The 12308-nt window shown below is 51.5% G+C and overlaps 1 pseudogene; it reads right to left on the reverse strand.

Annotated features, from left to right (window-relative positions):
• Window positions 1–1586: 1586 nt before the first annotated feature.
• LOC140515432 (structural maintenance of chromosomes protein 6 pseudogene) lies at window positions 1587–11805 on the reverse strand (annotated as a pseudogene).
• Between the last annotated feature and the right edge of the window lie 503 nt (window positions 11806–12308).

Here is a 12308-nt window from a genome sequence, read left to right on the forward strand (position 1 = left end):
TTCATTTTCATTAAACTCTACAGAGTTTGCTAGTATCCCATGAGCTCATCCAAGTACTTTATAATGTATAAATCCAAATTAAATTACTCTTTTCACAAATTGGGATTTCAATACATTTTTGTATCTTAGTTTTCGATTAATTTCTGTATTTGTCTTTCATCTCAGCAATGTCCAACATGGCCAGTGTGGAAAGAGAAAAAAGAGAGATCTGTCCTCTTTTCAGGATTTTTTTCTTGGAAAGATATTTTTAAACAACCAATTTCTCTTGGTTGATAATGCCAAAAGAAAAGACATAGGTAAAAACACATATGTTAGCTATGGGTTAGCCTGAAGAACAGACACTTCGCACAGACGAAACAGACACGTTTCCCATTCTCTGAAAGATTTTCCTAGTTGTAGAAGGCCCCTTTCCATCTGAAGTAAAGAGCCCACTATTCCTAAAGTTAGTTTCATCATTTACTAAGTGAATACACACACACTCACACAGAGCATATAACAAGATACAACATTAAATCAGGCTGAAACTTCTGTTCTCCTCTAAGATATTTTGAAACGAAGGTCTTACCTGTCTCTTCTACTAAGTATGGAACTTATGACCATTTTACAACTGGGGTCCTGCTGTCAGTCAAAGATAATTCTTCTGTTTCCTAATTATGTTAATGCCTTCAGAATCTCACAAAAATGCAATTTATTAACAATACAAAACTTCTTTAGTCTAATTTCCCAAATGGCTTCATCCATTTAAAATGTACTTTTAATTTAGAATAGGTCTCTAATTTAAAGTTCCATTCCTCTAGAATTTTTGTCAAAGCATAATCAAAGGAAGAAAATCTGAGAATAATGGAAGACTTTAGCAATATCAGTAGTTCAGGTGTTCTAAGGTGATTTTGGATGATTGTGCAATAGAATTCCCTAACTTCCTAAATGATCAAACGTTCCATGTTTGGCCAAAACAATCTCCTAAACTTTTTCTCTTCTCAAACCAATTTTAAACAGTTTATAGCCCTTTCTTTAGTCCTCCCCAGACAGGGAGTCCAGTCTTGTCCCAATGGAAAGCCTGGAAGATGCATTTCTCCTCTTATGCCTGACCCCATTCTTCCTGGGGGCACCTCTAATCAGGAGTGACACTCCTCAGAGGAGCTTCTCATGAGAGAATTGGACTAGGTCCCTGAGGGACCCGCCCTTTGGCTCATTCCACCTGAGAAATTCCCCACTGAAGATGCTTAGAGTTGGCCCCACTTCGATTATGGGTCATGGCAGGCAATCTTCTATTCTCCTGAGTTCTGTCCATATGGAAGTCCTTTTCCTACAGCCAGCACTGCAGGGATTCATTTTGACAAATTCTCCAAAACTTCCAGTTCTTAATTTCTGGATTTAACCTCTAGGGTCCTAAGATCAGTTCACTAGGGCCTTAAAGTCCTTTATAAGTGAAAGGTCAGGAAAATTTACACCAGCTTTCCTTTAAAACTTGCTATTAAAAGTTAGTTCTGATTGTCAGTGACAGACTTAATTTTAAGTATATAAGTGACATAGCCTTACTCACTGTGAAAGGGAGTGAAAGGGAGCCTTCTCCTTTCCTCATTGCTGTGAAACTAAAATGAGCCTTCTTCTCAGGTCAGAATAGGTTAGGATTGTTTCCAGGGTGAGCACTTGCCTTGACAAGTTACTACTGAGGTGGGCAATGGATCTCCTAGGGCTATATAGCATCAGACCTGAATTACTGCTCCCTTCAGTGGGGAATCAGTTTCCTAAATCCTACCCTTCAAGGGGCTGGTCAAAGGTCCTCTAGATGGGTTCTTCATTGAAATGAGTTCCATCTCAATGACTAGGAGAGATTTCTCTACTGATGACAAAAATGATTTAATTACTCCTTGAATAAAAAAATAAAGGCAAAAACATCTGTTTTTAAACACTGCTAACAGGTTTGTACCTTAGTCTTTGGAGAACCAGGGCATCCTTTGGGGGCATTTTTCTGCAATTCTGCTCTGCTTCTCCAGGGCCCTTCAGGACTTTGCCCTGGTCTGGGCATCCTATATTTTTATCAGTTGTTTAAATTAAATTTTCTCCTCCTCCTCCTCCCTCTTCTTCTTCTTCATCTTCTTCTTCCTCATCTTCTTCTTCTTCTTCCTCTTCTTCTTCTTCTTCTTCCTCTTCTTCTTCTTCTAAATTGACAGCTTGGAAAGGCAGCATTGTTTTGTCAGTGTCTGGAACTTGGAGTGTTTTAATTAATGGAGTTGGAGGAAAAGAGTTCATGTTCTGTGGAGTGAAGAGGATGAACTGGTGGTCTTGCTGGCAATGTGCTATTCTGAGGATTATATCCATGGCAGTTTTTCGATGGCTCTTATCCATGTAGATATCAAATGAATCCAGACATCTGAAAGGTGATTCCGTGATGGACCATAAAGTAAGGATGAATAAAAAGTTGGAAAAAGAATTTCTATCTCCTGAGAAATCTTGGATGTCACTGAAAGCAGTGGTGTTTCCTTCTCCGGGCTGGACTGTTATAGAAAGTGTCTCATTTTCATGATCCAAGTGCATTTCCCCACAGAAGGACCACTGAGTTACTAAGTTGTGAAAGTACAATTTGCATCGTAAAGAAAGACTCTTTCTACGCTTCAGGTAGATTGCATATCTCTGGGTTGATTTTACTTCCAGTGTTTTAACAAACTCTGCCAAGTTCTTCACTTTCTCAGCTAGATCACGACAACTTTCTTTCACTTCTTTGTATTGCCTCCTCATTTCTTCTTGGCTTCCATGAGTGTGGATTTCTGATTGGATAAGCTTTCTTAACATATTCATTTCTTCACGAAGAACAGAGACAGTTGTTGTAACTTCTTTACGCTTGGAGCAGATGCTCTTGGCCTTAGCAGTCTCCCTCTCAAGTAGCATCTGCATGATGGTCAGCTCTTCTTCATTCACTTCGAGAGAACTCAAGTGTTCCTCCAGCCTATCTTCATAATGCATCACTGATTGGTGGTGGGTCATCACTTCTAAAGCACTCTCGTTTTGTTTTTGCATGAAGGATTCGATGCATTCTGCAATTTCATCAGATTTCACCTTCAACACTTCATGTCTCCATTCAGCATATATTTTCAATTGCCTCAAATTCTCTCTCTCTGCCTCTCGAGTGTGCATCTCTTTCTCAATCTCTTTCATCTCTTCTTTAATTTGTTGAACCTCCTCTTCTAGAAGTGAGAGATATACCAACTGACGTTTCTCTTCATCCTCAACGTCTTTTATTTCTGAAGTGATATGTATCACTCTGATCTTTATTTCTTTTAAATGTTGAGAGTGACTATTAATCGTTTCTCGATTCTTCCTGGCATCCTTTTCAAGGCAAGATTTGTGTTGCTGAAATGCTAACAACTGTGCCATTTTATTTTCTATTTCTTTCTCCAAGTTACTTATTTCCATTTCAATATCACCCAAGTAAGTAGGCCGTGATTCTTCACAAGAATAATAGCGTTTCTCATAGACTTTATCACCACAGGCAGTGAAAACTTTGCTACAGTTCTTGGGGGGTTCCTGACCTTGCATCACTCTACGGGCCAAAGAGTTACTTTTAATGAGCAGCACTGACTCTATGGCCCTCATTTCAATCAAAGTATTGACCACCACTGGATTGTCTATTTCCAAAGCTGTGAGAACTGTTGGAAATTCAGGGTGATTGGCCACTCTGTCTGTGACATCATACAACTCGCACTCAAATGCTGACACGATTATCTGTGGCTGTGAAGAGCCTAATGGGTAAAACTTTTTCATCAGCTCTTGAAGGATTTGCTCATCTTTGTGGTTGTCACAAACAAAGGCAAGAAGGAGGCCATTTAAGCAGGACTCAATAGCCAAAGCAAATTCAGGGTCTCGGAGACGCAGGCAAGCTCCGAGTGGGCCTATAGGTTTAAAAGTAAAGTCCCCTCGTCTATGCGCATCATCCACTGCTTCAAGAAGGGCCGGAATCTGGGGTCCAAATCGTTTCAGTGGCTCAGATTTACACTCCTTCCAGTGGTTTAGCTGTTGTTTTTCCTCATGTAGTATTTCTTGCACATACGACTCTTCTTTTCTAATTTGAGAATGTTCTCTGTTGCCTTTTTCTATAGCTTGATGGAGATGTTTTATATCTTGAACTAGTGACATTTCTTGGTCATTAAAATTCTTTAATTTTTCCTTCAACATGGGAATGGTTTCCTGTTTTTCCAAGTCTGCTAATTCTAGACTCTTGTTCACATCTTCAATTTTCTTAGAAAACTGTTCTGCCATTTTATCTAAATTGTTTAATTCATTCTGGAAAGAAATGCAGAAAACCTCCAATTGCCTAAAGGCCTTGTCTGTTCTCTTGATTTCTTCTTCTGCCTCCATGCATCTGGGCTCTAGTGCAGCAGCTTCTTCATGTAACTTTTGCACATTCTCACAAATGGTTCTATACTCCCCCTGTGATGCATGAAGTTTGGCCTTTGAGGCCTCTAGTTTCTGATTTAATAGCACAGTCGATTGGTCTCCAATATGGATCTCATTGACCATATCATAAAATTCTTTTTCCACTTCACTCACCAGAGCCCAGGCCAATTCATGTTGTAAGTCTTCTAATTTATCCGTCAAGGCAACCATTCTCTGAAGATGCTCCTCTATGGCTTTGCCCTGACATTTGAGCTTCTCAAACTGTTCTTTCTTTTGGTCCATCTCAAGCTGGATCCTGGCTTTTCTATCCAAAATTTCCGAGTGCTCGTCTCGCCTTTGTTGAAGTCCAGTCACTTTTAGAAAGAATTTGTATCTGTCACCATCATGTGAGATCTGCAACAGTTGCCTGCCTGTGTCTTGTGGTAAAATAGACAAGGGATTATCCACCTGTATTCTAAAATGATCAAGAATGGCCATAAGATCTGATTGCTCTGAAGAAACTAGGCTGCCTGCTTGGTCATTTATATGGTAAACTGAAGTACCATTTACATTGATGAATAGCTTCACCGTTATGGAGTTCCCATAGAGTTCAGATTTGAAAGCTGCATGCCCTCTATTACGTAATGTGATAGAGATGAGGGCTGAAAGCTCTCTATCTTTCAGAAATTCTCTCAAAGATGACCCTAACGATTTTCCACCGAGACCAACAACTAGAGCCGTCAGCAATGCCTTCCTGTTCGCGTGCCCTACCACAAAGTTGACATGGGAACCAAATTTCACTGGTCCAAGTTTGGCATGGCACATGAAGTTCTCCAGCTGGATACTCTCAATGATGCCAGCTTCTGCTGGGGTCAAATGAGGAGCAGCAGCTCCCTGAGAAACACTGTGGAAGAGGAACCTCTCCCTGTCCTCATTCACCTCACCTTGTGGCCCTGGCCTTCCGTTTTGCTGCCCTCCTGCAGGTGGGGGGGTGGGGCCCCCTCTTCTCATAGCCATTGCCACACCTGGAAGAGAAGAACCTTCTAATTATTCCTACTCCCTTCCTGTTCCTGCCCCTCCTCCCTCTTTTCCTCCCTACTTCCTCTTCCCTCTCCTCCCTTTTCTTTTTTCTCACTCCCTTATCGTCCCTGTCCTCCCTTTGGTCCCCTTCTCCCTCCCCCCTTCCCTTCCTTCCTGCCTCCCCTTCCCTCCTCCTCCTCTTTCCAGTCCTCTCTCCCCTCCCCCTCCTCTCTCCGCCTCCCTACCCACCCCTCCCCCTCCCCTCTCTTCTCCCCACCCCCTCCTCTTCCTCCTCCCCAAGGAGGCTTAATCCCACGGTGACTCTGTCACACTACAGAGTTCCCTTCTGGACCCCCAACGCCCTCTACAGCAGCCTTCTCTCAGAGGCTATGCCCAGCACTCAGTGGAGGCTGTTGGAAGGAGGCCAGTCCCTGTCTCTTCCTCCTCAAGGATGCCGGTCCCCGCCTCGCCCCCCCAGGGACACCAGTCCCCGCTTCCTCCTCCCCCCAAGGAGGCTCTATCCCAGGGTGGCACTGTCAACCTACAGACTTCCCTTCAGGTCCCCCGACCCCCTCCAGAGAAGCCTCCTCTCAGAAGGAATGCCCAGCACCGAGTGGAGGCTGTGGGAAGGAGGCTGGTCTCAGCCTCCTCCTCCTCAAGGATGCTGGTGCCCTCCGCCTCCTCCTCTCCAAAGAAGCTCTATCCCAAGGTGGCTCTGTCACCCTACAAAGTTCCCTTCAGGACCCCTGACCTCCTCTAGAGCAGCCTCCTCTCAGAGGGTACACCGAGCACCCAGTGGAGGCTGTGGGAAGGAGGCCGGTCCCCTCTGCCTCCTCCTCCCCAAGGAGGCTCTATCCCAAGGTGACTCTGTCACTCTACAAAGTTCCCTTCAATACCCCTGACACCCTGTAGAGCAGCCTTCTCTAAGCAGCTACGCCCAGCACCCAGTGGAGGTTGTGGGAAGGAGGCCGGCCCCCTTCTCCTCCTCCTCCCCAAGGATGCTCTATCCCAAGGTGACTCTGTCACCCTACAGTGTTCCCTTCAGGTCCCCTGACCCCCTCTACACCAGCCTCCTCTCAGAGGCTATGCCCAGCACAGAGTGGAGGCTGTGGGAAGGAGGCTGGTCCCAGCCTCCTCCTCAAGGACGCTGGTGCCCTCTGCCTCCTCTTCTCCAAAGAGGCTCTATCCCAAGGTGACTCTGTCACCCTACAAAGTTCCCTTCAGGACCCCTGACCTCCTCTAGAGCAGCCTCCTCTCAGAGGGCACACCGAGCACCCAGTGGAGGCTGTGGGAAGGAGGCCGGTCCCCTTCTCCTCCTCCTCCCCAAGGAGGCTCTATCCCAGCGTGACTCCGTCACCTTACAAAGTTCCCTTCAGGACCCCTGAGCCCCTCTAAACCAGCCTCCTCTCAGAGGCTATGCCCAGCACCCAGTGGAGGCTGTAGGAAGGAGGCTGGTCCCAGCCTCCTCCTCCTCAAGGACGCTGGTGCCCTCTGCCTCCTCCTCTCCAAAGAGAATCTATCCCAAGGTAACTCTGTCACCCTACAAAGTTCCCTTCAGGACCCCTGACCACCTCTAGAGCAGCCTCCTCTCAGAGGATACGCCCAGCACCCAGTGGAGGCTGTGGGAAGGATGCCAGTCCCGTTCTCCTCCTCCTCCCTAAGGAAACTCTATCCCAGGGTGACTCTGTCACCTTAGAGAGTTCCCTTCAGGACCTCCGACCCTACGCCCAGCACCCAGTGGAGGCTGTGGGAAGGAGGCTGGTCTCCTTCTCCTCCTCCTCCCCAAGGAGGCTCTATACCAGGGTGACTTTGTCACCCTACAGAGTTCCCTTCAGGTCCCCTGACCACCTCTACACCAGCCTCCTCTCAGAAGGTACGCCCAACACCCAGTGGAGGCTGTGGGAAGGAGGCCGGTCCCCTTCTCCTCCTCCTCCCTAAGGAAGCTCTATCCCAGGGTGACTCTGTCGCCTTAGAGAGTTCCCTTCAGGACCCCGACCCCCTCGACACCAGCCTCCTCTCAGAGGCTACACCCAGCACCCAGTGGAGGCTGTGGGAAGGAGGCCAGTCCCGTTCTTCTCCTCCTCCCTAAGGAAACTCTATCCCAGGGTGACTCTGTCACCTTAGAGAGTTCCCTTCAGGACCCCCGACCCTATGCCCAGCACCCAGTGGAGGCTGTGGGAAGGAGGCTGGTCTCCTTCTCCTCCTCCTCCCCAAGGAGGCTCTATACCAGGGTGACTTCGTCAACCTACAGAGTTCCCTTCAGGTCCCCTGAAAACCTCTACACCAGCCTCCTCTCAGAAGGTACGCCCAGCACCCAGTGGAGGCTGTGGGAAGGAGGCCGGCCCCCTTCTCCTCCTCCTCCCCAAGGAGGCTCTATCCCAAGGTGACTCTGTCAACCTACAGAGTTCCCTTCAGGTCCCCTGACCCCCTCTGCACCAGCCTCCTCTCAGAGGCTATGCCCAGCACCGAGTGGAGGCTGTGGGAAGGAGGCTGGTCCCAGCCTCCTCCTCCTCAAGGACGCTGGTGCCCTCTGCCTCCTCCTCTCCAAAAGAAGCTCTATCCCAAGGTGGCTCTGTCACCCTACAAAGTTCCCTTCAGGACCCCTGACCTCCTCTAGAGCAGCCTCCTCTCAGAGGGTACACCGAGCACCCAGTGGAGGCTGTGGGAAGGAGGCCGATCCTCTTCTCCTCCTCCTCCCCAAGGAGGCTCTATCCCAGCGTGACTCCATCACCTTACAAAGTTCCCTTCAGGACCCCCGAGCCCCTCTAAACCAGCCTCTTCTCAGAGGCTATGCCCAGCACCCAGTGGAGGCTGTAGGAAGGAGGCTGGTCCCAGCCTCCTGCTCCTTGATGATGCCAGTCCCCTCTGCCTCCTCCTCCCCAAAGAGACTCTATCCCAAGGTGACTCTGTCACCCTACAAAGTTCCCTTCAGGACCCCTGACCGCCTCTAGAGCAGCCTCCTCTCAGAGGATACGCCCAGCACCCAGTGGAGGCTGTGGGAAGGAGGCCGGTCCCCTTCTCCTCCTCCTCCTCAAGGAAGCTCTATACCAGGGTGACTTCGTCACCCTACAGAGTTCCCTTCAGGTCCCCTGCCCACCTCTACACCAGCCTCCTCTCAGAAGGTACTCCCAGCACCCAGTGGAGGCCGTGGGAAGGAGGCCGGTCCCCTTCTCCTCCTCCTCCCTAAGGAAGCTCTATCCCAGGGTGACTCTGTCGCCTTAGAGAGTTCCTTCAGGACCCCGACCCCCTCGACAGCAGCCTCCTCTCAGAGACTACGCCCAGCACCCAGTGGAGGCTGTGGGAAGGAGGCCGGTCCCCTTCTCCTCCTCCTCCCTAAGGAAGCTCTATCCCAGGGTGACTCTGTCACCTTAGCGAGTTCCCTTCAGGACCCCAAACCCCTCGACACCAGCCTCCTCTCAGAAGGTATGCCCAGCACCCAGTGGAGGCTGTGGGAAGGAGGCTGGTCCCCTTCTCCTCCTCCTCCCCAAGGAGGCTCTATACCAGGGTGACTTCGTCACCTTACAGAGTTCCCTTCAGGACCCCTGACCACCTCTACACCAGCCTCCTCTCAGAAGGTACGCCCAGCATCCAGTGGAGGTTGTGGGAAGGAGGCTGGTCCCAGCCTCCTCCTCCTCAAGGACGCTGGTGCCCTCTGCCTCCTCCTCCCCAAAGAGGCTCTATTCCAAGGTGACTCTGTCACCCTACAAAGTTCTCTTCAGGACCCCTGACCCCCTCTACACCAGCCTCCTCTCAGAGGCTACGCCCAGCATCCAGTGGAGGCTGTTGGAAGGAGGCCGGTCCCTTTCTCCTCCTCCTCCCTAAGGAAGCTCTATCCCAGGGTGACTCTGTCACCTTAGGGAGTTCCCTTCAGGACCCCCGACCCCCTGGACACCAGCCTCCTCTCAGAGGCTACGCCCAGCACCCAGTGGAGGCTGTGGGAAGGAGGCCGGTCCTCTCTGCCTCCTCCTCCCCAAGGAGGCTCTATCCCAAGGTGACTCTGTCACCCTACAGAGTTCCCTTCAGGTCCCCTGACCCCCTCTACACCAGCCTCCTCTCAGAGGTTATGCCCAGCACCGAGTGGAGGCTGTGGGAAGGAGGCTGGTCCCAGCCTCCTCCTCCTCAAGGACGCTGGTTGCCCTCCGCCTCCTCCTCTCCAAAGAGGCTCTATCCCAAGGTGACTCTGTCACCCTACAAAGTTCCCTTCAGGACCCCTGACCTCCTCTAGAGCAGCCTCCTCTCAGAGGGTACACCGAGCACCCAGTGGAGGCTGTGGGAAGGAGGCCGGTCCCCTTCTCCTCCTCCTCCCCAAGGAGGCTGTATCCCAGCGTGACTCCGTCACCTTACAAAGTTCCCTTCAGGACCCCCGAGCCCCTCTAAAACCAGCCTCCTCTCAGAGGCTATGCCCAGCACCCAGTGGAGGCTGTAGGAAGGAGGCTGGTCCCAGCCTCCTGCTCCTCGAGGATGCCACTCCCCTCTGCCTCCTTCTCCCCAAAGAGACTCTATCCCAAGGTGACTCTGTCACCCTACAAAGTTCCCTTCAGGACCCCTGACCGCCTCTAGAGCAGCCTCCTCTCAGAGGATACGCCCAGCACCCAGTGTATGCTGTGGGAAGGAGGCTGGTCCCTTTCTCCTCCTCCTCCCTAAAGAAGCTCTATCCCAGGGTGACTCTGTCACCTCAGAGAGTTCCCTTCAGGACCCCCGACCCCCTGGACACCAGCCTCCTCTCAGAGGCTACGCCCAGCACCCAGTGGAGGCTGTGGGAAGGAGGCCGGTCCCCTCTGCCTCCTCCTCCCCAAGGAGGCTCTTTCCCAAGGTGACTGTGTCACCCTACAGAGTTCCCTTCAGGTCCCCTGACCCCCTCTACACCAGCCTCCTCTCAGAGGTTATGCCCAGCACCGAGTGGAGGCTGTGGAAGGAGGCTGGTCCCCTTCTCCTCCTCCTCCTCCCCTAAGGAAGCTCTATCCCAGGGTGACTCTGTCGCCTTAGAGAGTTCCCTTCAGGACCCCTGACCCCCTCTACACCAGCCTCCTCTCAAGGGATACGACCAGCACCGAGTGGAGGCTGTGGGAAGGAGGCTGGTCCCAGCCTCCTCCTCAAGGACGCTGGTGCCCTCTGCCTCCTCTTCTCCAAAGAGGCTCTATCCCAAGGTGACTCTGTCACCCTACAAAGTTCCCTTCAGGACCCCTGACCTCCTCTAGAGCAGCCTCCTCTCAGAGGGGCACACCGAGCACCCAGTGGAGGCTGTGGGAAGGAGGCCGGTCCCCTTCTCCTCCTCCTCCCCAAGGAGGCTCTATCCCAGCGTGACTCCGTCACCTTACAAAGTTCCCTTCAGGACCCCTGAGCCCCTCTAAACCAGCCTCCTCTCAGAGGCTATGCCCAGCACCCAGTGGAGGCTGTAGGAAGGAGGCTGGTCCCAGCCTCCTCCTCCTCAAGGACGCTGGTGCCCTCTGCCCTCCTCCTCTCCAAAGAGAATCTATCCCAAGGTAACTCTGTCACCCTACAAAGTTCCCTTCAGGACCCCTGACCACCTCTAGAGCAGCCTCCTCTCAGAGGATACGCCCAGCACCCAGTGGAGGCTGTGGGAAGGATGCCAGTCCCGTTCTCCTCCTCCTCCCTAAGGAAACTCTATCCCAGGGTGACTCTGTCACCTTAGAGAGTTCCCTTCAGGACCTCCGACCCTACGCCCAGCACCCAGTGGAGGCTGTGGGAAGGAGGCTGGTCTCCTTCTCCTCCTCCTCCCCAAGGAGGCTCTATACCAGGGTGACTTTGTCACCCTACAGAGTTCCCTTCAGGTCCCCTGACCACCTCTACACCAGCCTCCTCTCAGAAGGTACGCCCAACACCCAGTGGAGGCTGTGGGAAGGAGGCCGGCCCCCTTCTCCTCCTCCTCCCTAAGGAAGCTCTATCCCAGCGTGACTCCGTCACCTTACAAAGTTCCCTTCAGGACCCCTGAGCCCCTCTAAACCAGCCTCCTCTCAGAGACTACGCTCAGCACCCAGTGGTGGCTGTGGGAAGGAGGCCGGTCCCAGCCTCCTCCTCCGCAAGGATGCCGGTCCCCTCTGCCTCCTACTCCCCAAAGAGACTCTATCCCAAGGTCACTCTGTCACCCTACAAAGTTCCCTTCAGGACCCCTGACCTCCTCTAGAGCAGCCTCCTCTCAGAGGGTACACCGAGCACCCAGTGGAGGCTGTGGGAAGGAGGCCGGTCCCCTGCCACCTCCTCGCTACCATGAGCTACATTTCAAGCCACCTCAGAGGCCGAGGCCACGTTCTGCTCACCATTCACTTGGACACCAACAACTCTCAGAGTCACAAGGCCCAGACTGAGAGCCTGTTGCAGACAGTGGGCCACACACAGCCCTTTCCGCCGCAGCTATGGCGGTTGAACACGGTGGTGCTACTGCGCGTGTGCGAATACAGCTCCGGAAATGAGGAGTGCGCCTGCGCAGAACCCTCCCCTCCCCCTCCTGCTTTCCTTCCCCCACAAGTTTCCCTGGGGCCCAGGAAGAATGGGTGGGCGCCTTGTGCTCCCTGCTGTGCCTCCTTCCCGGCCCAGGCCTCCTGTGTCCCCAGTGTAGGCAGTTTTCAGATGAAGAAGTCAAAGCTATTCATAACCATACGAAAAAAATATGCTAAACCAGCACTGATTAGAGAAATGCAAATGATGTCACCTCCAAGAGACCAAGTTGGCTCTTGTGACAGAGAAGGAAGATGACAAATGTGGGAGAAGACAGGCGAACACTGGAACATTCCTTGCCTGTTGGTGGAGTTGTGACTAACCCAGCCATGCTGCAGAGTAACTGGGAGCTGTGCCCAAAGGGCGGTGAACTGTGCACACCCACTGATCCCACCATGCCAGTACGAGGCCTGCATCCCCAAAGACGTCATAACAAAGGAAAAGAGCTCCATGGACAC

The sequence above is a fragment of the Notamacropus eugenii genome, chromosome X (assembly GCF_028372415.1).
Source record: "Notamacropus eugenii isolate mMacEug1 chromosome X, mMacEug1.pri_v2, whole genome shotgun sequence".
Taxonomy (NCBI): domain Eukaryota; kingdom Metazoa; phylum Chordata; class Mammalia; order Diprotodontia; family Macropodidae; genus Notamacropus; species Notamacropus eugenii.